This window comes from Pelodiscus sinensis, chromosome 4 (assembly GCF_052426305.1).
Source record: "Pelodiscus sinensis isolate ZL-2025 chromosome 4, ASM5242630v1, whole genome shotgun sequence".
In the NCBI taxonomy this organism is placed as follows: domain Eukaryota; kingdom Metazoa; phylum Chordata; order Testudines; family Trionychidae; genus Pelodiscus; species Pelodiscus sinensis.
Genome location: NC_143055.1, coordinates 60,306,841 through 60,327,763, shown reverse-complemented (window position 1 = coordinate 60,327,763; position 20,923 = coordinate 60,306,841). Strand labels below are relative to the sequence as shown.

The following is a 20,923-nucleotide window of genomic DNA, read 5'->3' as shown; positions in this document are numbered from 1 at the left end:
GTACTTCCACTAGCATTAAATCATATATAATACAGAAAAAGTAGATCAAATGACTTCAACAGAGCTACAGCAATTTACATCTTACAAAGACCTGGCTTCAGCACATATTTAAATGTACAGGCAGTCCCCGGGTTACGTACAAGATAGGGACTGTAGGTTTGTTCTTAAGTTGAATCTGTATGCAAGTTGGAACTGGCGTCCAGATTCAGCCACTGCTGAAACTGACCAGCGGCTGACTACAGGAAGCCCGAGGCAGAGTTCCTCTGCCCCGGGCTTCCTGGAATCAGCCGCTGATCAGTTTCAACAGGCTGAATCTGGACGCCAGTTCTGATTTACAAACAGATTCAACTTAAGAACCCCAGGCATCCCTACTGACCAGCAGCGGCTGATTCCAGGACGCCTAGGGCAGAGCAACTCTCCCTGGGCTTCCTGTAGTCAGCCGCAGGTCAGTTTCAGCAGCGGCTGATTTGGGCACGCCTGGGGCAGAGCAGCTGGGGCGCTGCCGGTTGGTCCCGCAGCGCCACTCCTCGGCACTACTGGACCAACCTAGCAGCACCCAAGCTGCTCTGCCCAAGGCGTCCGGAGAAAAGCCTGGTCTTCTGGGGGGGGAGTGGGGACACACTAGCTGCGCCCCCCCCCCCCCCCCCAGCAGACCAGGGAGACGCAGGCGGCGGACCGAGACGCACCGCGGTCCCGCCGCCCGGGTCCTCCGTGGCTTTGCTCGCTGTCTCCCTGGTCTGCTGGAGAGCAGCAGACCAGGGAGACGGGGAGCAAAGCCGCAGAGCACGCGGGCAGTAGGACACCCCAGATGCACCGCGGCTGTCCCGCTGCTGGCATCCTCTGAGGCTTTGCTCCCCGTCTCCCTGGTCTGCTGGTCTCCAGCAGACCAGCAGACCAGGGAGATGCGGAACAAAGCCGCGGAGCACGCGGGCAGCGGGACAGCCCAGACGCGCCGCGGCTGTCCCGCTGCCGGCGTCCTCCGAGGCGCATCTGGACTGTTCCGCTGCCCACGTGCTCCGCGGCTTTGCTCCGCGTCTCCCTGGTCTGCTGTGGGGGACTCTGCTGTGGGGGACCAGGGAGACGCGGAGCAGCTTTTCTCACCCCGGAGGATGCGGGCGGCGGGACCGCGGCGCATCTGGGCATCCCGCCCCTCCTGTCCTCCAGGGCGAGAAAAACCCCGTTCGTAAGTCTGGATCCGACATAAGTCAGATCCGCTTAACTCGGGGACTGCCTGTAATGTTAAAATGTTAAACTATTTAGGGTGAAATCCTGGCCCCATTCAAGTCAGTGGCAAAACTCCCATTGATTTCAACATAATCAGGATTTCACCCTTAATATTTACACTATATAGATCAGTGGTCCCCAATGCAGTGCCCACAGGCGCCATGGCGCCCTCCGGGCCATTTCTGTGCGCCTGCCAACTGATCGGGGCCAGCCCCACCCTGGGCGCGCAGCATATGGGCGGCCCCGCCCCTGGGTGCACGGCGCATGGGCACTGCCAACTCCTGGGCATGCAGCACAGGAGTGGCGCCGGCCCCAGGCATGCAGCGCCTGGGCTGTTCCGGCCCCTGGTGCACAGCATATGGGCATCCCCGCCCCAGGCACATGGCACAGGAGCGGTGCTGGCCCTGGGCATGTGGCATACGGGCAGTCCCACCCCTGGGTGTGTGGCACAGGAGCGGTGCCGGCCCTGGCAGTGCAGCGCATGGGTGGCACCAGCACCGGGCACGCGGCGTATAGGTGGCCCTGCCCCCGGGCGTGTGCACAGCCCCGTCCCCAGGTTCCCGGCACTAAGTGGCCCTGCCCCGAGGCGCCCGGCAGCCCCAAAAGGTTGGGGACCTCTGTTACAGATCATAATCTCAACTTGCTTTGTGATATGTCATAATTCAAAATGAAGGGATTTAACTTGCCAAAATGCAGTTTACTAATCTTTTGAGGGAATAAAATCAACACCATGAAGCAATACAGCTTTTACAGATATACTAACAATCTTCCTCTATGAACCAGGAAAATAATAACATGGAACAACACACATTCCACTTGCATACAGCCCAAGTCACTGGACTCTGTGAAGGTGAGATGCAGAGGATTTGGTGAACTCCATCTACCCAAATTGGAATCACATCTACAGCCCCTGCACAGCAACTGCAGATTTCCAAGCCTCTGTACACCAGCCTATACATGGCTAACAAGAATACCCTTCCTATGGTGTATCCAGTGCAGCAACATTTCCAACTCCTATCTAGCCATAATTCTGCAAAGCACTTAAACCTGTGTTCCCTGTAAACTGAGCACTTGGGCAGCCACTCAGGAAAGAATCAAATGCTGCCCAGCTGATCAGCAGAGCACCTATAGACAACAGCATGTGTTTCTAACGGTGGTGCGTATCCACATGTGATTTGGTGCACATAAAATTTATTCTGCACGTGAATTATATGGAACTCTGATTTAAGCATACACTTCAAGTTAAGCTCATGCTTAAGTACCTTGCTATGTCAGGCCCTCTTTGTGCAGTCTTTATACACTGTTTCTTGTGCTGGTACCTCAGCACCACAGATAAATTTTACCACTGTCACTCCAGGATCATAAATTTTTGGAAAACAGATTCATAAAATAAACAAGACTTCCATCCACTTGAACCAAGATAAAGTCCTTGGGAATTCATATCCAGGCTAGGGATGTAAAATCCCATTTAATAAGTTAACCAGTTAAACATTATGTTTAACTGATCAAAAGATTAAACAAATGCAGGTGAGGGAGGGGGCACATCAGCCCAGGTGGGCTGGAGCAGCCCCCCTGCCATGGCCTTCTCTGCTCCAGTCCTCACAGGTTCACCAGGATGGGTAAGTGTCACTCAGTGAGGGTGATGCTTCCCGGTTAACCATTTACATCCCTAATCCAGGCAAGGCACAAAGAAGAGCTCTTGAAGTCCTTGATCCTCAGTCTTGTCTGGGCTCACTTTAAGAAGGTATAGATTATTTTCCAGTGGTAAGTAGATGGAAAAGCAATTTATTTCACCCCTGTCATACAGAAACCAAGTGGGAAATTTTGTTCAACCAAGAGGAAAATCTCAAGCTTTTCAATATAAGAGGAATTTAACAACTGACTTTACTGGGAGCAGAAGCTGGTCCCAAAAGGAAAGAACCATGTTACTAAAATTATGTAAAAATGCTATGAAGGCAGCATTCTTTCCTACCTTATGTTACATCCCTCACTCTGTGTAAGCCCAAAACTTGTCTCTCTCAAAAATGGAAGCTGGTCCAATAAAAGGTACTGTACTACCTTACCCACAGTCTCTCTCAATCTCTAAGTATTTTTAAAACTGCAAGTTAAGTTGCAGGTGCTCAGCCCCTCTCCAGATGCCAAAACTATGCCAGTCAATTTCACTGTACAGCCACACCCTCGGGAAAAAATAATCTTAGACTAGTGAGATGTTTGACAAACAGATTATTTTATGACTGTTGTGCAAGAATTTTCCGATACTGCTGAAATAGAGGAAGTGTTTTGTTATGGCTCAAGTCCCTTTAAAGAATCACTTCTTTTGTGTTGCCCACAAGAACTCAGTTAATAACTTCTTTTTTTAATTACACATTTGGCCTTGTATGCCAGTACATCCTGTCTTCTCTGTGACTGGTTTTTCAGGCCCTTTTCTGAAACAAAGCATTTGCTTAACTTTATAGACATGAATAGGCCATTGGGACTAATCACATGCATAAGCACCTGAAGAATTGCAACTTTAAACTGAAACTCTTCATAGGAGAGACTGATTCTTCTTGGTCTCCTGTCCAGCACCAAGTACAAAGTCAGTACACTATTCACATCAGAAATAAAAATACATTTAAAAATAACAAAACAAAACAAAACCATGATCTTAATCTCCCCTTAGTGGTGTTGTAGCAGCTTGGAGGGAATTAATAAGGCTCTGTTTACATTTCTGAAGTGACTGGAGGAGAAAAAAAGCCAGTTTCTGTGGAAGCACAATTAAAGGAGAAGTTTTCAGGTACTTTAGCCATCCACTGAACCTGATAGCTCATTTAAACAGTATTTACATCTCAGGACTGGCTTTGTTTACATAACATATCTTTACCTGCAATACACAGCTAGGACTGTTTGAACTCTATACTAAAGCACAGTCTAATGTTTGCTTAAAGATTTCATTTAATAGTCCAGGTGTGGGCTGTTTCTATCATTCTAATTAATAACTAACCTGCACCTATACTTCTGTCAAAGGTAGGCATTCCTAACTTTAAAAACAATGAGCAGTCCTATGGCACCTTACAGACTAGCACATTTATTAGGTCATGAGCTAGGAATGTAAGCGACTAGTCAAAAGCATGTGCTTATCGGATAGTCGACTAGTGACTATTAGTTGCTCTCCGCCCCGCGGCTTTATACGAGAGGCAGCAAGGTGGGGGAGCAGGAACTTACAAGCCAGTTACCCCCAGCACCATTTCCGTAAGAGGGGGGCAGGGCACAGTGGGGAACTGGCAGCGCTTCCGCCTTTGAAATGTAGCAAGAGCCGGCAGAATTGCCCTTAGCGACTAATATAGTCAATGCAAATTCTATTGATTATTCGATTAGTTGATTAATCTAAATTTAACATCCCTATCATAAGCTTTCGTGGGTAAAACTCACTTCATCTTTTTATGCACAAAAGCTCACAACCTCATAAATTTGTTAGTCTCTATGGTGCCACAGGACTAGTTACACACTAACACGGCCACTCCTCTGAGACTTTATTCCTATCTTTAGACCACCAATGCCCAGCCACATGGGTGAATCAAACAGTCTGCTCATGAGATTGTGATTAACCTCACTTAACTGAAAAGCACTGTAATTTTCTTCACACCTGTCTGGAAGTTTCATTATTAAAGATAAGAATACCTTTATTCTTGCTCATTGAGTTCCACCTCTAAATTTATCATTCTAGCTATGAAAACAGAATCATACTGTAATTGGGACCGGGAATGTTTTGAATCACCCAAACTACATACTGAAAATGTTTCTGACGCATGAACTTATTTAAGCTTGCAAAAACAGCACGCAAAAGAAGCAGATGTGTACACAAAAGACATATTTAACCAGTGCATTTATTACAAAGCTACGGGTCAAATGAAATTACTCAGAAATTCATAGGAAAACTGCTTCTTTTCATGAGTGTAATTAAAGATTTGCATTAAAGGAAACATCAAATATGAAATACTCAATACTGTCTCTTACTCAGACCATATGATGTAATCCCAATTGTTGGAACAACAATGGCTCTTTCCACTGATACAGAATGAAGGACAGTGTTCTCTATTTTTTAATTTAGATGTTTGAGACTTTCCTAACTAGAGATTATCTGTGCATGGCAAATTTCCATTTAATTAAATCAAGATCACCAAACTTATTTACACTTATAATTAGGGATGTAAAATCCCAATTAATCAATTAAGCAACTAAGCAGGATCCCTGGTGGAGTGGGCTGCCAGCTGGTGGCTCCACACAGCAGCCCAGCAGGGCTGGAGCAGCTCTCCACTTGCGGCAGGCCACAGGTGGGGGGGCTGCTCGCAAGTAACCATATAGCCGTTACCCATTCCCTCCTTACTTATAATCTGATAAGGAAAAAATCTAACTTAAAAAGATTCATTTTCATTCACTTTTCTGCTAAATCTCAACTCTCCAGAACGTTCTTTGCATGCCAAGAATTTAATTTTGGTGTGTTTGAATTTAGTGTATCTCAAAGCCATTGGTCTGAAATCACGGGAAACGGAAGTCTTCTGATTATCACAGAACAGCTCCAACATAATCTGTGGCTATAAAAGCTTCCCCACATTGTCCTTCAAGATAGACCTGGAAGGACCATATCTTAAGTCAGGGCTCCTGTTTGTTCAGAATTTTGCCCCTTTGTTGAGACCCCAGCTAGCATGCTAATTAGTTCCTGATGTGGTGGTAAGTATTCTGTTGTGAACACCAGTCCATACAGAACTGAGTTCAATTCATTTCACATTATGAAGCAAGCAGTCGTTTGATGTAAAAATATTATTTGCTACTATTGAGCCAGCCTGGATCTGGACCAGTTTCCACAACTGAAACTGTTATCAATCATATTAACTACTCCATTCTCAACATACCAATAATTCTGAATATATTTTAGTTATATAAAACTATTTAAATAGCTCTCTGTAATCAGAATGACACAACTACTATCATTTTACCCTGTAAAATTTTATTTTAGCATTTCAAAAAAAAGTCATCCACAAATTATTAATACATACTGGTACACACATCTCAACAACTTATCTTGTAACATTGTATTGTACAATGAACAATTGCATATACCTTCAGGTGAGAGAGAACTTACCCTGGCCAAACTATTCTGATGGCAATTTCTCTAATTCTTTTATCATGTATTCAGTTAAATCACACAAATATTCACCTAATATGACTTTAAATTTATTAAAAATGACCATTTTGAAACCAAATTTTGTTTGTGCTAGTTATGTTCTGTTTCCTTTTTTCACTTCTGTCATCTGGAAAATAAAAGCCAATGGTGGTAGTTTCAGTTTTGTTTATGATTAGTTTCAATTTTGTTTACATTCAGTTTTGTTTTCAGATTTTTAATATTGAAAAATCTTTGGATTTCAGAGGCTGCAGGGAAAGGTTTTTTTAAAAAACTTTTAATTTTCTTTTTTCTGGTTTGGTTTATAGTAAAAATATTTTTGGACAACGTTTATAAAAATTTGTTTCTACAAAATGTAATGTTTGGATCAAATTTAAGTCAACAATGATCCTTTAAAAAAGGTTTAATTTGATTCACGTCTGCTCAAATGAATATTCATTCTTACAATTTAACAAGTGATCTTTAAAGTAGGGTCTGCCACCTACTCAATGCAGGCAAGTTTGCTGTAGAAAGGGAAAATTTCAAAAGCCAAGTCTACTCATACAGCACTGAAGTAAACACTGCAATGTGTATATGCAGACTTTGTCTCATCGGTGAAAGTAACTTAAAATTTCTTACAGGTACAGTACTGTCCTATTGCAACCGGGTCCCTGCCAGCTCTTTAAATAATTCCCTGCTGACTTTTGCAGCACCTGAGTCATCTGTGCCCAGCTCTGCGTACCTGGGCACACCTGCTTACTTTCACCTCTGCTTTGTCTATACTTAAAAGTTTAAGGCACCGCTGTGGCAAGCGCTTTAAACTGAAAGAGCTCCCATTTCTCTATTACAGGGATGGGGAACCTAAGGCCCAGGGGCTGGATGTGGCCACTGGCTTGCCTAGATCTGGTCCCTGAGGCTCAGGGCTCTCCCCTAGCATTGGGGAGCCCACTGGTGCTCCAGCCCCCCTCCACCTACTGTGGGGCTGGAGTACACAAAATATACTAGCCTGGGCTCCCCATAGCAAGGGGAACATGAGGAGTGTCTCATTCTCAGTTGGGGCCACGTGGGGTTGCAAGGTGTCCAGTTTTGAACCGGACAGTCCGGTATTTGAGCTTTTTGTCCGTGAAACAAATTAAGTTTTTATTATTATCATGAGTATCAGTACATAGTTGCGTACTGCCTGGAATTGTCTAAAAAAATTTCTTACAAATGATTTGTTCTCAGAAATTGTTTGCTGAACAATTTCTACAAATAATTCTTAGTCAGTGGCTTATTTACAATCAGTTCATTATGGATATTTATTATTCAAAATCTGAAATAGAACTGTTCTGAGTGACCACAAGTCACACAGTAAATTCCTCTTCTCAGACTATGTAAGCATACCTCAGCACTAGGCCACCAGTGTGGACATACACAACGTTGAATTCAAAATGTATTTTCATCAAACTTTCTGCAACATTTGATAAAGAAAATAATACACTAATAATACACTACGAGTCCGATTCACCAATATGGCCTAGGTCAGTTTTTCTCAGTGCTTTTTTTGTGATGGTACGCACCAGCACAGTTTACCGTCACCTTTTTTTGGGAGCACTTGATACACTGGATGGAAGCCCACTCGGGACACGTGGCAATTAAAGGGGCCGCGACTCTCAGGCGGTCGTTTTTTTTGCTCAACAAAACCATAGTATCGGCACTTTCTTTATTTATACAAAAAAAAGCACTGGTGTTTCTCAACCTTTTTTTTAATAAAGTATCCCTTTTTCAAAAAAAACATTTAAGTTCCCCCCTTTAAAAAAAATTATAAGTGCCTCCAGCACCTATAGTTTTCAGACACAAAATTTATTCCTACCATTGCAAAACATTTGTTTAAACAACTTAATTGTAGCCAGGCGGGCAATGAAATTTTTGGGTGTAAAAAGTACAAAAATAATAAAGCACTGTAAAACTTGAAACAAAAATTCAGTTTTCTCCAAATTTCAGTTGTCTTGTCATACAAGTTGACTTCTGTCAAATACCCCTAAGGGTACTCGTACCACTGGTTGAGAAACACTGACCTAGCTGTTTATGCATTTAAGTAACACCAAGCAGTCATAAACCCGATTTAACTGATTGATGGTCAATTAATTTGGGTTAACAGCAGCTTTGCATAACTGAAGTGCTGCAAAGCAGTTAGAATGTACTAGTGAATCTGATTCCTTGTGCCTACCGCCAGCTATCTGTAGTAATTTTCAAAGCAGACACCATCCTGTACTTTAAAACTTTGTGCTGAAGGTCTAAACAGCTCAAGGGCTGGGTTCTGGTCTTCAAAACACTTAACACACGTGCTTACTTTTATACACGAGTACTCCACTGTCATTGATAAGATTACTGGTTTGCTTAAAACTATATATATGCATGTTTGCAGGAAACAAATACAGATGAATAGAGAAGGAAGATATACCATTTATTATTGCGAGTTTATTTCCTGGTTACAAAACTGCAGCATGGTGGAGTGCAACATGCACCATTGCTAGTTCAAGCGAATATTGTATCAAGAAAGCCATTGCTCTCAAACTCAACACTCAGCTCTTTTGTTGCTTTATGCCAATGTAAATGAATGATAAAGTGGAGGGGGCCAATCAAAAGAATACCTTCATTGAAGGATATTCAGAGTGTAAATTTATTGGACTTAAAAACATAGAGGACATGGAAAGAGCAGTCCAGGATAGACAAATCTTGTTCATGCCCTAAGCAACAACTGATAGTAGGGGAAGGATTCAGACTCACATTCAGAATGTTGATTTGTCTCAAAGAGACTCTGAATCTTAACTGTGCTGCTTTCATAATTATGTCATCATTTTTCCCATTACAGTGAATTTAAATGTTGGTGCAGTGGTCAATTCTCTTTCTGTTGTACTAAGTTAAACATTTATTTCAAGAGGTACATATGCAGAACTATTAATAGATTTATTTTAAACATATTTAAATTTACAAGTTGATATTTCATCTCAACAAACTGGAGTGCTAGATTACAATTCTTAATACATCTAAGTGACTGCAATCTAAAAATCTTTGCACATCATATACTAAGAACGAGTAAAGTTGTAGACTCTGACCCTGAAAGCAGTGACTCCTCTGACTCAAAATTTGATCTGTCTCTCTCTCTCTCTCTCTCTCTCTCTCCCACACACACACACACACACACACACACACACACACTTTTCCTAGGGAATTTTGTTTGGGAAAAGTGTCCAGGACATAGCCCTAAATCTGATGGTGTTCACTTGGATTAATAATCAGACCCTACACCAGTGTTTCCCAATTTTATTTGGCCACGGAACCCTTTTAAACTCTAAAGATTTTGCAGAACCCCTAATAGCAGTCTAGTAGTGATATCAGCACTGAGTAGTGACACCATCGTCCCCACTCTCTGGCTAAGCTGGCATCACACAGAGACACTTATTGTGGCAAACACAAATGAAAATTATTTTCAATCAAATTAATAAATGCTTAAATATTTTTTAAATCATTAAATGTTATTGTAATGAAATTTTCTCGCTGAACCCTTATTTTTACTTTGCGGAACCCCGGGGTTCCGCAGAACACCATTTGGGAAACACTGCCCTACGCACATCACCCAGAATGTGCTTAGCGACAACTAATATAGATAACACATTTCAAACATCAATACCAGCTGAAGGATGAAACTTCAAGTAGTGCAAGTGTGGTGAGTATTTTTTTAAAATATTAAGACTTCAGGCCTGCAAGTTGATTTATGTGGGTGGTACTGTGTGCCAATGCAGAACCCTGCTGGCATCAATAAGGCTCCCAAACAGATACTAGGAAACTTCTTGGGTGGATCAACTTGGTACCTTAGTGCGTTATTTATGAATGGGGCATGAGAGAAATATTTTTAGTCGTGTTTTACTACATATCGCTATCCTTTCAGATCACAATTCCAATGTGCACAACAGAAAACAAACCCAATGTTATTATCTAGAGCTGATTTTACAAGCATCTTCTTACACCTCAGAAACAGCTAGAAAAATCTTAACCTAAAAAGGTGTATTAATATAATAAAAAGCAACAAATAGTCTAGCAGCACTTTAAAAACTAACAAAACATTTACTTGGAAAGGAAGATAATGTCTCATAGACTCATAGACTTTAAGGTCAGAAGGGACCATTATGATCATCTAGTCTGACCCCCTGCACAATGCAGGCCACAGAATCTCACCCACCCCTCTTAGAATAATCCTCTCACCTATGTCTCAGATATTGAAGCCTTCCAATACTTTGAAGGCCCCAACATGCAGAGAGTCATTCAGCTGTGATCTGTGCCCAATGCTACAGAGGAAGGCGAAAAACCTCCAGGGCCTCTGCCAATCTACCCTGGAGGAAAATTCCTTCCTGACCCCAAATATGGCGATCAGCTAAACCCTGAGCATGTGGGCAAGACTCACCAGCCAGACACCCAGAAAGTTCCCTATAGCAACTCCTATCATCCCTCCATTGACCTATTTCCAACTGGAAATGAATGGTCAATTAGTTACCAAGATCATGTTATTTCATCCAACCATCCCCTTATCATAGAATCAGAACTGGAAGAGACCTCAGAAGGTCGTCAAGTCCAGCCCTCCGCTCTAGGCAGGACCAATCCCATCTAAATCAACCCGGCCAGGGCTTTGTCAAGCCGAGACTTAAACACCTCTAGGGATGGAGACTCCACTACTTCCCTAGGTAACCCATTCCAATGCTTCACTACCCTCCTAGTAAAATAGTTTTTCCTAATATCCAATCTGGACCTCTCCCACCACAACTTGAGACCATTGCTCCTTGTTCTGCCATCTGTCACTACTGAGAACAGCCTCTCTCCATCCTCTTTGGAACCTCCCTTCAGGAAGTTGAAGGCTGCTATCAAGTCCCCCCTCACTCTTCGCTTCTGCAGACTAAACAGACCCAAGTCCCTCAGCCTCTCCTCGTAGGTCATATGCTCCAGATCCCTAATCATTTTGGTTGCCCTCCGCTGGACCCTCTCCAATGTGTCTGCATCCTTTTTGTAGTGGGGGGCCCAGAACTGGACACAGTACTCCAGATGTGGCCTCACCAAAGCCGAATAAAGGGGAATAATGACATCTCTGGATCTGCTGGCAATGCTCCTCTTAATGCATCCTAATATGCCATTAGCCTTCTTGGCTACAAGGGCACACTGTTGACTCATATCTAGCTTCTCATCCACTGTAACCCCCAGGTCCTTTTCTGCAGAACTACTACTTAACTGGTTGGTCCCCAGCCTGTAACTATGCTTGGGATTCTTCCGTCCCAAGTGCAGGACTCTACACTTGTCTTTGTTGAATCTCATGAGATTTCTAGTGGCCCAATCCTCCAATTTGTCTAAGTCACTCTGGACCCTATCTCTGCCCTTAAGCGTATCTACCTCTCCCCCTAGCTTAGTGTCATCTGCAAACTTGCTGAGGGTGCAATCTATCCCCTCATCCAGGTCATTAATAAAGATATTGAACAAAACCGGTCCTAGAACCGAACCTTGGGGCACTCCACTAGAAACTGACCGCCATCCTGACATCGAACCGTTGATCACTACCCGCTGGGCCCGGCCTTCTAGCCATCTTTCTATCCATCTTACCGTCCATTTATCCAATCCGCATTCCCTTAACTTGCTGGCAAGAATATTGTGGGAGACCGTATCAAAAGCCTTGCTAAAGTCAAGGTATATAACATCCACTGACTTTCCCATGTCCACTGAGCCAGTTACCTCATCATAGAAGCTAATCAGATTGGTCAAGCACGACTTGCCCTTTGTGAATCCATGCTGACTATTCCTGATCACTTTCCTCTCATTCAAGTGTCTCAAAATGGATTCCTTTAGGATCCCTTCCATGATTTTTCCAGGAACCGAGGTAAGACTGACCGGCTTATAGTTCCCTGGATCGTCCTTCTTCCCTTTTTTGAAGATGGGCACTACATTTGCCTTTTTCCAATCATCCGGGATTTCGCCCGATCTCCACGACTTTTCAAAGATAATGGCCAAAGGCTCCTCAATGACATTTGCCAACTCCTTCAGTACCCTTGGGTGCATTAAGTCTGGACCCATGGATTTGTGTACGTTTAGATTTTCTAAATAGTTCCTAACCTGTTCTTTACCCACCAAGGGCTGTCCATCTTCTTCCCATCTTGCGTCGCTTAGCACAGGAGTCCAGGAGCCGACCTTGTCCGTGAATACAGAGGCAAAGAAAGCATTGAGTACTTCAGCTTTCCCCACATCCTCTGTCACTAGGTTACCTCCTTCATCCATTAGGGACTGCACACCCTCTCTGATCACCTTCTTTTTGTTGACATGCCTGTAGAAACCTTTCTTGTTATCCTTCACATCCTTAGCCAGTCGCAACTCCATTTGCGCTTTCGCCTTCCTGATAACCCCCCGGCATTCTCGAACTATACATTTAAGCTCCTCCCTAGTCATTTGTCCAAGTTTCCACTTTCTGTAAGCTTCCTTTTTGTGCTTAAGTACACCAAGGATTTCCCCTGTAAGCCAATCCGGTCTCCTACCAGGTTTGCCTCTCTTGCTACGTGTCGGGATGGTTTCTTTCTGTGCCTTCAATAAGGCTTCTTTAAAATACTGCCAGCTGTCCTTGACTCCTTTCCCCTTCATGTTAACATCCCAGGGGATTCTTTCCATCAGATCTCTGAGGGAGTCAAAATCTGCTTTTTTGAAGTCCAAGGTGTGTATTTTACTACTCTCTTTTCTTCCTTTGGTCAGGATCCTGAAATCTACCATCTCATGATCACTGCTTCCCAGGTTGTCACCCACCTCTATGTCCCCTATTAGTTCCTCCCTGTTTGTGAGGAGAAGGTCAAGCTGTGCACGGCCCCTGGTCGGATCCTTCAGCACTTGTACCAAGAAGTTATCCCCAACATTCTCCAAAAACTTCCTGGATTGCCTGTGTACTGCCGTATTGGTTTCCCAACAGATGTCAGGGTGATTAAAGTCCCCCATGAGAACCAGGGCCTGCGATCTAGAAGCTTCGCTCAGTTGTTCGAAGAAAGCCTCATCTACCTCATCCACCTGGTTCGGTGGCCTGTAGCAGACACCAACCACAACATCACTGCTGTTTGCTCCTTTAAACCTGACCCATAGACTTTCAACAAGTTTTTCTCCCTCTTTATACTGGAGTTCAGGTCTGTTTGGACCTGTGTGAGTTTCTGTGTGTGGCTGATGGATTTCCGCTCCCATACATGTTTTGTTAGTCTTTAAGGTGTTACTAGACTATTTGTTGTTTTTTAAGATTTCCTGTTACAGACGAACTCTCTGAAGCTATTAAAGATAGTAATATAGACCCCTGTTTTTAAGACATTTTGCTTGTGTTTATATTGGGACAATGACTCATACTTGTCAATGGGCATCTTAGATTGTAAACTTATTGGGGGAATTAACAAGGAAAGTCTGTATTCCATATACTACTAAGCACCATTTTTCCACTCAACACATTAATAAAGGTCCCCGAAAGTCTTCCTACCACTACACCTACGGATTAGCAGTAATACCTTGAAGAGAATTTTTTAAAAATTTCCCACTAAACATACCAAGGTTGGGAGCCCTAGTACAAGCACCCCACCATCTGCCACTCTTGTTTTAAGCCCCATATCCCCTGCGCACACACGCCAGGGATGTTACAGGCCCAGCTTAGAGACCAGGTCACAACAGGGCTCCCGACGCTGCAGAACCGAGCAAGCAAATACTAGGCTCCTTCCCCTCCAGTGCAGCTCGAGCTACTCGAGGATAAAAAAGGCTGCTCGGCTGCCAGCACAAACTCTGCTGGAGGCCCGGCGCACGCAGGTGGGTCAGTACCCAGGGCGGAGACTCTCTCTCTGTTTCTGGGCAGTGCGCAGAAGGAAGCCCGGAGCCGGGGCCGATGCCGCTGGAATACAAACAAGCAGCAGCAGCGCGCACAGGCCCGGGCTCCAGCACGCGGCCTGCAGGCAGGGCCTGTCGGCATGACTCGCAGTGGCCACAGTCTCCCTCCCCGGCGGGCGGGGAAGGGGTCACCCAGGGCCAGTCTCTCCGCAGCAGAGGCCCCGCCGGGGGGGGGGGGGGGGACCCCCAGCGGCGCGCGCTCCCAGCCAGAGCCCGACGGCTGGCGGCGAAGACAGCGAGCGGCGCGCGGCAGGGCCCCGCCATTGGGCGCGAGAGGCGGCTCCGTCACTGACTGGCGGGGGGGGGGAGGAAGCGCTGGGGCTCGTATAACCAGCAACGCGGCCTGCCGCATGGGGGGGGGGGGGCTGACACCTTTCCGCGCGCGCCCCCCCCCCCCCGCGGCACCTCCCGCCCATGCGCCCCCGCTCGGGCCTGCAGCCGCCGCCAAGCCCCACAGGAAGCAGGAGCCCGCGGGACTCGCCCCTCGCCCTTCCGGGGCCTCGGCCCGCAACAAGTGCCCCGGCCCCGCCTGCCTTTCGCTCCCCCGCTCGGGCGGGGAAGGGGTCACTCGCCCCCGGGCGCAGCCGCTGCCCTCCCCGCGGCTGCTCGCTCGGTACAAGCCCCCAGCAGCGCGCCCGAGCGGCACCGGCCGCGCTGCGGGGAGGGGGAGCTGATCACCTGCAGGAAATGTCCGCAGCCCCGCCACCCCCGCTCAGCTCCGCCACTCCATTAACTTTCCGCGTGCTGCAGCCTCCGGGCCAGCCTCGCGCCGCGGGGGTGGAAGTTGCTGCTTTTCCGTCCCCTCAGCGCTGTTTGGCGTCTTTTTCTCCCGTCCAGCTCTCCCTTTCCCATCTGTCACAGCGGGAGAATTAAACGCTTCCCTCCTTTGTTTCCGTTGTTGATCTTCTCCCCCCATTAGACCCAAAATAAATTCAACGCCTAAACCCTGCCGATCTGGGCACACGGTTGGTCTCCACACGGTCCGAGACAAACACATGTCCTTCCAGGCGATCACCCTCTCAGCCTTTTCAAATGTAAAAGTGAAATTAACCTTCCTCTCCCTAGCAGCAGCTTCACCTAAAATCATATGATCCATACAACGCTGACCTTTTCTTTCTAAATCAATATTATTTGAGAGCAGGCACTTCCTGTTTGCCAAACATTTGTGTAAATCCACATACAGATACAGTAGTAGTTAAAAAATTACCTTGTTTAATATGTTATTCACGGTATTTATATAATTCCTCAAGGTTAACGCTGTTGCCAGGGGATGCAAAATGGAAATGAAAACACCCAGCTGAATAATCGCAGGAGCAAAACTAAAAGTTACTCCCTCTGCTTTGGCTGAGAAGAGTCCAGATCGAAAGCAAAACAAGGAGAGGAAACTGCGAGGAGCTGAGGCTTGGAAATTCCCCCCACCTCTCCCCGGCCTGTTTGTGCAGAGGGGGGTGGGAGCCGAGATGGGAGAGGTGCGGAAGTTTACCGCAGCCTTTCATTGGCAGACACAGCCGCTTTCATCATTTCTCGGAAAAGTCGATTTCATTTTCACTTCCCTCCAGCAGCGGCAGCGAGCTGCAGCATGTGATGTGTAGAGGCAGAGAGACAGAAAGAGCTTTCTGTTACAGGGCAAAGAAAACTAAAGACAAGAGAACAGCTTCATGTTTTTTCCCTCCTCCAAAAAAATCCACAATTAAAGTGACTGGCAGATTGTTCTCTTCCAGGGTGGAATGTTGTTGGATTTTTTTGCTGAGGGAGAGGGGAGCTCTATGGAAATCTAGGTTTAAAGGGAAATAAGCTTATGTGCTGTAATTGAACAAGCTTATGTGCTGACAATAAAATGGTATGGAAAACAATCCTAGTGTCTCAAGTATATAAGAAATGGGCCTAAATTATAAGCCAAGTCAGTATGGAAGGGTTGAAGCTAAAATAAGTCCACAAATTTTGTAGGCCTGACAACACGATGCAGTACTGAGCTACCACTACATTGATTCCTTCTATGCAAAGATGTTATGCAGCAGTTGGCCAGCATATTGATGGCCACCACATACTCTATTTTTTATCTATTTTATATGCAGTTTGACCACTGCATCTGAAAATCTTTATTTCATTTTCAATCCTTCCTAGTCTGTATTCAAAACTTTGTGGCTACGTCTACATTGGCCCCTCTTCCGGAAGGGGCATGTAAATTTCACGAGTCGTCGTAGGGAAATCCGCGGGGGATTTAAATATCCCCCGCGGCATTTAAATAAAAATGTCCGCCGCTTTTTTCCGGCTTTTAAAAAAGCCGGAAAAGAGCGTCTAGACTGGCCCCGATCCTCTGGAAAAAGTGCCCTTTTCCGGAGGGTCTTATTCCTACTTCAAAGTAGGAATAAGGCCCTCCGGAAAAGGGCACTTTTTCCGGAGGATCGGGGCCAGTCTAGACGCTCTTTTCCGGCTTTTTTAAAAGCCGGAAAAAAGCGGCGGACATTTTTATTTAAATGCCGCGGGGGATATTTAAATCCCCCGCGGATTTCCCTACGACGACTCGTGAAATTTACATGCCCCTTCCGGAAGAGGGGCCAGTGTAGACGTAGCCTGTTTGTCACTGAAATAATATATATTTCCCATCAAGAGTCCCAATCCCACACATCTTTGCTCAGATGGAGCTGAGTAATGCTTTAAAGGAGTTAACCTCAGGATTCTTCAGGTCTTTGCAGTATGTTGTGTCAGAAAATATATAGTCTTGTGGTTAGAACAATATCCTGGGACTCATTTTCCAGCTTCACCACAGAGTTTCTATATGATTTAAAATGTATACAAGTATAGCTATATTGATCAAGGGTGAAAAACATGCACACTATAGTGACACACCTTTGCAGACTAAACCACTAATATAGATACAATTATGCTGACACAGAAGAGGGCTTCTGGGCAAATAGCTAATGGCATTTGGGCAGATGGTGTTCCCATACCAGTAAATTGTCTCCTGTCAATGTATTCTATATCTGTACCAGCAGGTTATACAGGCATACTCTTTGTAGTGTAGCCACATCCTTAATCTCTCTGGGCACATCTACATAGCAGGGCTAAAGCTGAAATAAGCTACGCAACTTCAGCTAGCTTATTTCAGCTTTTCACATTGTCTACACAGCAGTATGTCGAAGGAAGAACACTCTTCCTTGGACTTCCCTTATTCCTCATAAAATGAGGGTTACAGGAGTCAGAGTAAGAAGTCCACCAGCTCAACATTATTTCAAAATTATGTTGAAGTAACTGCTTGCAGTATAGGTGCACCCTATGTTATTTTGGAATAATGTCTCAGCTCCTATCTGTAAAATGGGAATGATATTAGTTCCCTGCTTCCGAGAGGTGTTGTGATTTTCAATATTTTTAGACTGTGATGTGTTCAGATGCTACAGTAATGGGAGCCCTAAAAATAAATATCTGATGGTAAAATCAGAGCACTGAAATACCCATAGTTATTAGAATGACATGTATTTCTTGAAAACATAGGCCACAATCCAAAAGGAAGACAATTTAGAGTACTAATCCTTACACCCTTACTTAATTTTGCACATGTGAGTAAGTCCTTTGATGTGCATGCATCTTTCGATGACTGATCTTCAAGATTGGCAGGAGAGTCTGAATTCATAAATCATATTCATTTTTTGTGTAAAGCACAGTATTGTAAATCATAAAATAAAAATAAAAAGGCAAAATATGAATGACCTGCCGCTCATCCATGAGGTGAAAAATCCCTATGCACTGGCTCAAACAACTCATTCTGGAAAAGGAGAACAGTGATGTTGATGAGCTTATGCAATATTCAGCTTATGCTTGTTCAGTTTGTTTACAGAATGATCTATCTTTAAAAGATTTTAGTTTCAATTTGCTGGCATGTAAAATACTTGTTATATGTAATAATATAGAAAAAAGGAAATCTTCCCTTTTTTTTTTGGAAAGGGCAACAATGTCAATGACAATCATTTGGCCCATCCATTGAAAACAGAAAGCAAGCTGGTTTAGTATGTTTATTCATCTTTCCGTAATCTTTACAGTTACACAGAATGAAACCGTTGCTTTCCTGAGGCCTAATCCACTAACATTAATTGAAGATTCCCATTGACTTCCTTGTGGTTTGGGCCTTCCATCATGGGTGCATTAAAAGAAAGCAATTCTCAGAGTAATGTTTGGAATCTCTGGACCATTGCAGTACCTTAATTTAATATTTATTCTCAGACAACAGTAACAAATGACAGTTTCTGAGGCCACAGTTAGAGCACATATATTAGGATCTAGGCATTTACTAAAACTGGTTCACATGACTTGTTGAGGGCCAATGTTGTAGTCATAATCATTTTGTAGTGCTTAAGAAGGGAAAGGAAACAGAGATATTTATTATTGTTATTATTATATTATTTTATTAATTGTCACTGGTGAGTCAATTTATCCAAAGGAGACTGTGATCTCTCAAGATTTTGTAAAATCAATATGATCTGACAATTTTAGGATTACAAAATTCAATGCAGAATTCTCAATAAATACAAACATCTGGTGCTACTCACTGTACCATTGCCAATGCTTGCAATTTTTATCACCGATCTCTCAATATCTGGTATCTTCCTTAAAGTCTCAGCTACTGGAGTCAAGTGATCATATCACCATCACAGCTTTCATTTAAAACAAAAGTTGGGATCATATCATTTAAGAAACCGAGGGATGACAAGCAATGCCTTCAGAACTTCTGAGTGAGGAAACGAATTTTCATTGCACAGGTACCATAAAGGTGAAGTTTTAAAAAAGGAACTACAGATGAACACTCAGTAGGTCTGACTCTGAGTACTAATCAAGCATTAATGTCTCTGCACCTGCCTTTTTGCCTGTCTCCCTCCCCCTGTCCCTGACAAGGGAGGGAAACAGTTATGGAAAATTGTCTGGGGGGGTCAACTGGGATGTCTCTTGCATAGGATTTGGGGGCCAGACACTTGCTGGGTTTTAGAGATTGCGCCACACTCATCATTTCCCTCCTGGATGTTTGGGGGGAGGGGGATTTCCCTGCAAGCGATTGAGTACCAGTGGAAGGTGTTGTGCTTAGAGTCCTGTAGGGCTTCTCTCAGTCCTTGGGGGTAGGGGGCGGGCTCTTCGGTCTTCACAGCACCTCGGTGGCAGCTGGAGTAGGAGGGGTAAAAGGAGGAAGAAGTGATGCCAGTTTCTGGAGAATAGCAGTGGCCTCAGCAACAGATGGGTCCCAATAGTATGAGTGTCTGAGTAGGGCAGGCACCTGTTTTGGGGCTAGGTCCCTTCTCTGGCCATGTTCCCAACATGATTGTGAACCATTATTAACTACTTTCTGAGAATGGTCATCCAGCCAGTTATGCACCCGCCTTATAGTAGCTCCATCTAGGTTGTATTTGCTTAGTTTATTGATAAGAAGATCATGCAAGACCATATCAAATGCCTTACTAAAGTCTAGGTATACCATGTCCACGGCTTTGCCCTTATCCACAAGACTTGTTATCCTATCAAAGAAAGCTATCGGATTGGTTTGACATGATTTGTTCTTTACAAATCCATGCTGGCTGTTACCTATCACCTTATTTTCTTCCAGATGTTTGCAGATGGATTCCTTAATTACCTGCTCCATTATCTTTCCTGGCACAGCAGTTAAACTGACTTGTCTATAGTGTCCTGGGTTTTTCTTATTTCCCTTTTTCTGGATGGGCACTATATTTGCCTTTTTCCAGTCTTCTGGAATCTCTCCTGACTTCCATGATTTTTCAACGATGATAGCTAAAGGCTCAGATACCTTCTCTATCAGCTTAAGTATCCAAGGATGCATTTAATCAGGCCCTGGTGACTTGAAGATATCTAACTTTCTAAGTAATTTTTAACTTGTTCTTTTTTAATTTTAACTTCTAAATCTACCACATTTCCATTAGCATTCACTATGTTAGGCATGCCTTCATCATCTAACTTCCTGGTGAAGACTGAAACAAAGACGTCATTAAGCACCTCTGCCATTTCCAAGTTTTCTGTTATTGTTTCTCCCTTCTCACTGAGGGTATGTCTACACTGCAGAGTTTTTTCAGAAAAATGGCCATTTTTCCAGAAAAACTACACTTACATCCACACTGCTATTGCGTTCTTTCAACAGAAAGTTGAAAGAACGGAGGGGTTTTTCCGACTGCAGTAAACCTCTTTCTACGAGGAAGAAGCCTTTTTCCAAAAAAGCTTTTTCAAAAAAGGCATGCGTAGAAGAGAGTGTTTTTTTGGAAGAAGAGGCCTCTAGGAAAAAGCACAGGTGCCCTAGTGGCAACTCTGTCCACAGTAATCACATCTGAAATGTGAGATAGCATCCAATCAATGTGTATGCTATTTTTTGAAAAAGCAGATTACTTTTTTGTTGCGCTTTTCTATGTAGATTCTCTCTTTCGTTAAAAGTTTTTCCAGAAGATCTCTTCCTGAAAAGCTTCTTCTGAAAGAAACTTGCAGTCTAGACATTGCCTGAGAAATGGGCTTATCCTGTCCTTGGCCTTCCTCTTGCTTCTAATATATTTATAGAATGTCTTCTTGTTTCTGGTGATCTTCCAGAAAACACCATCCTAGCCACCATGGATGTAGAGGCTCTCTACATAAACATCCCACACATAGATGGAATACAGGCTG

General features: G+C 44.2%; 1 protein-coding gene across 3 annotated transcripts in view; it reads right to left on the bottom strand.

The window, feature by feature from the left end:
* IRF2 (interferon regulatory factor 2) overlaps positions 1–15,738 on the bottom strand; it is an 82,109-nt gene extending 66,371 nt beyond the window's left edge. The window contains exon 1 of one of the 3 annotated variants that reach the window (XM_006130171.5): positions 15,486–15,738. The gene's annotated coding sequence lies outside the window, so the exon portion shown is untranslated. Of the gene's footprint in view, positions 1–14,956; positions 15,459–15,485 lie in introns of those variants that run through there. The other 2 variants (XM_006130172.5, XM_075930285.2) reach the window with 2 other exon arrangements.
* Positions 15,739–20,923: the final 5,185 nt, after the last annotated feature.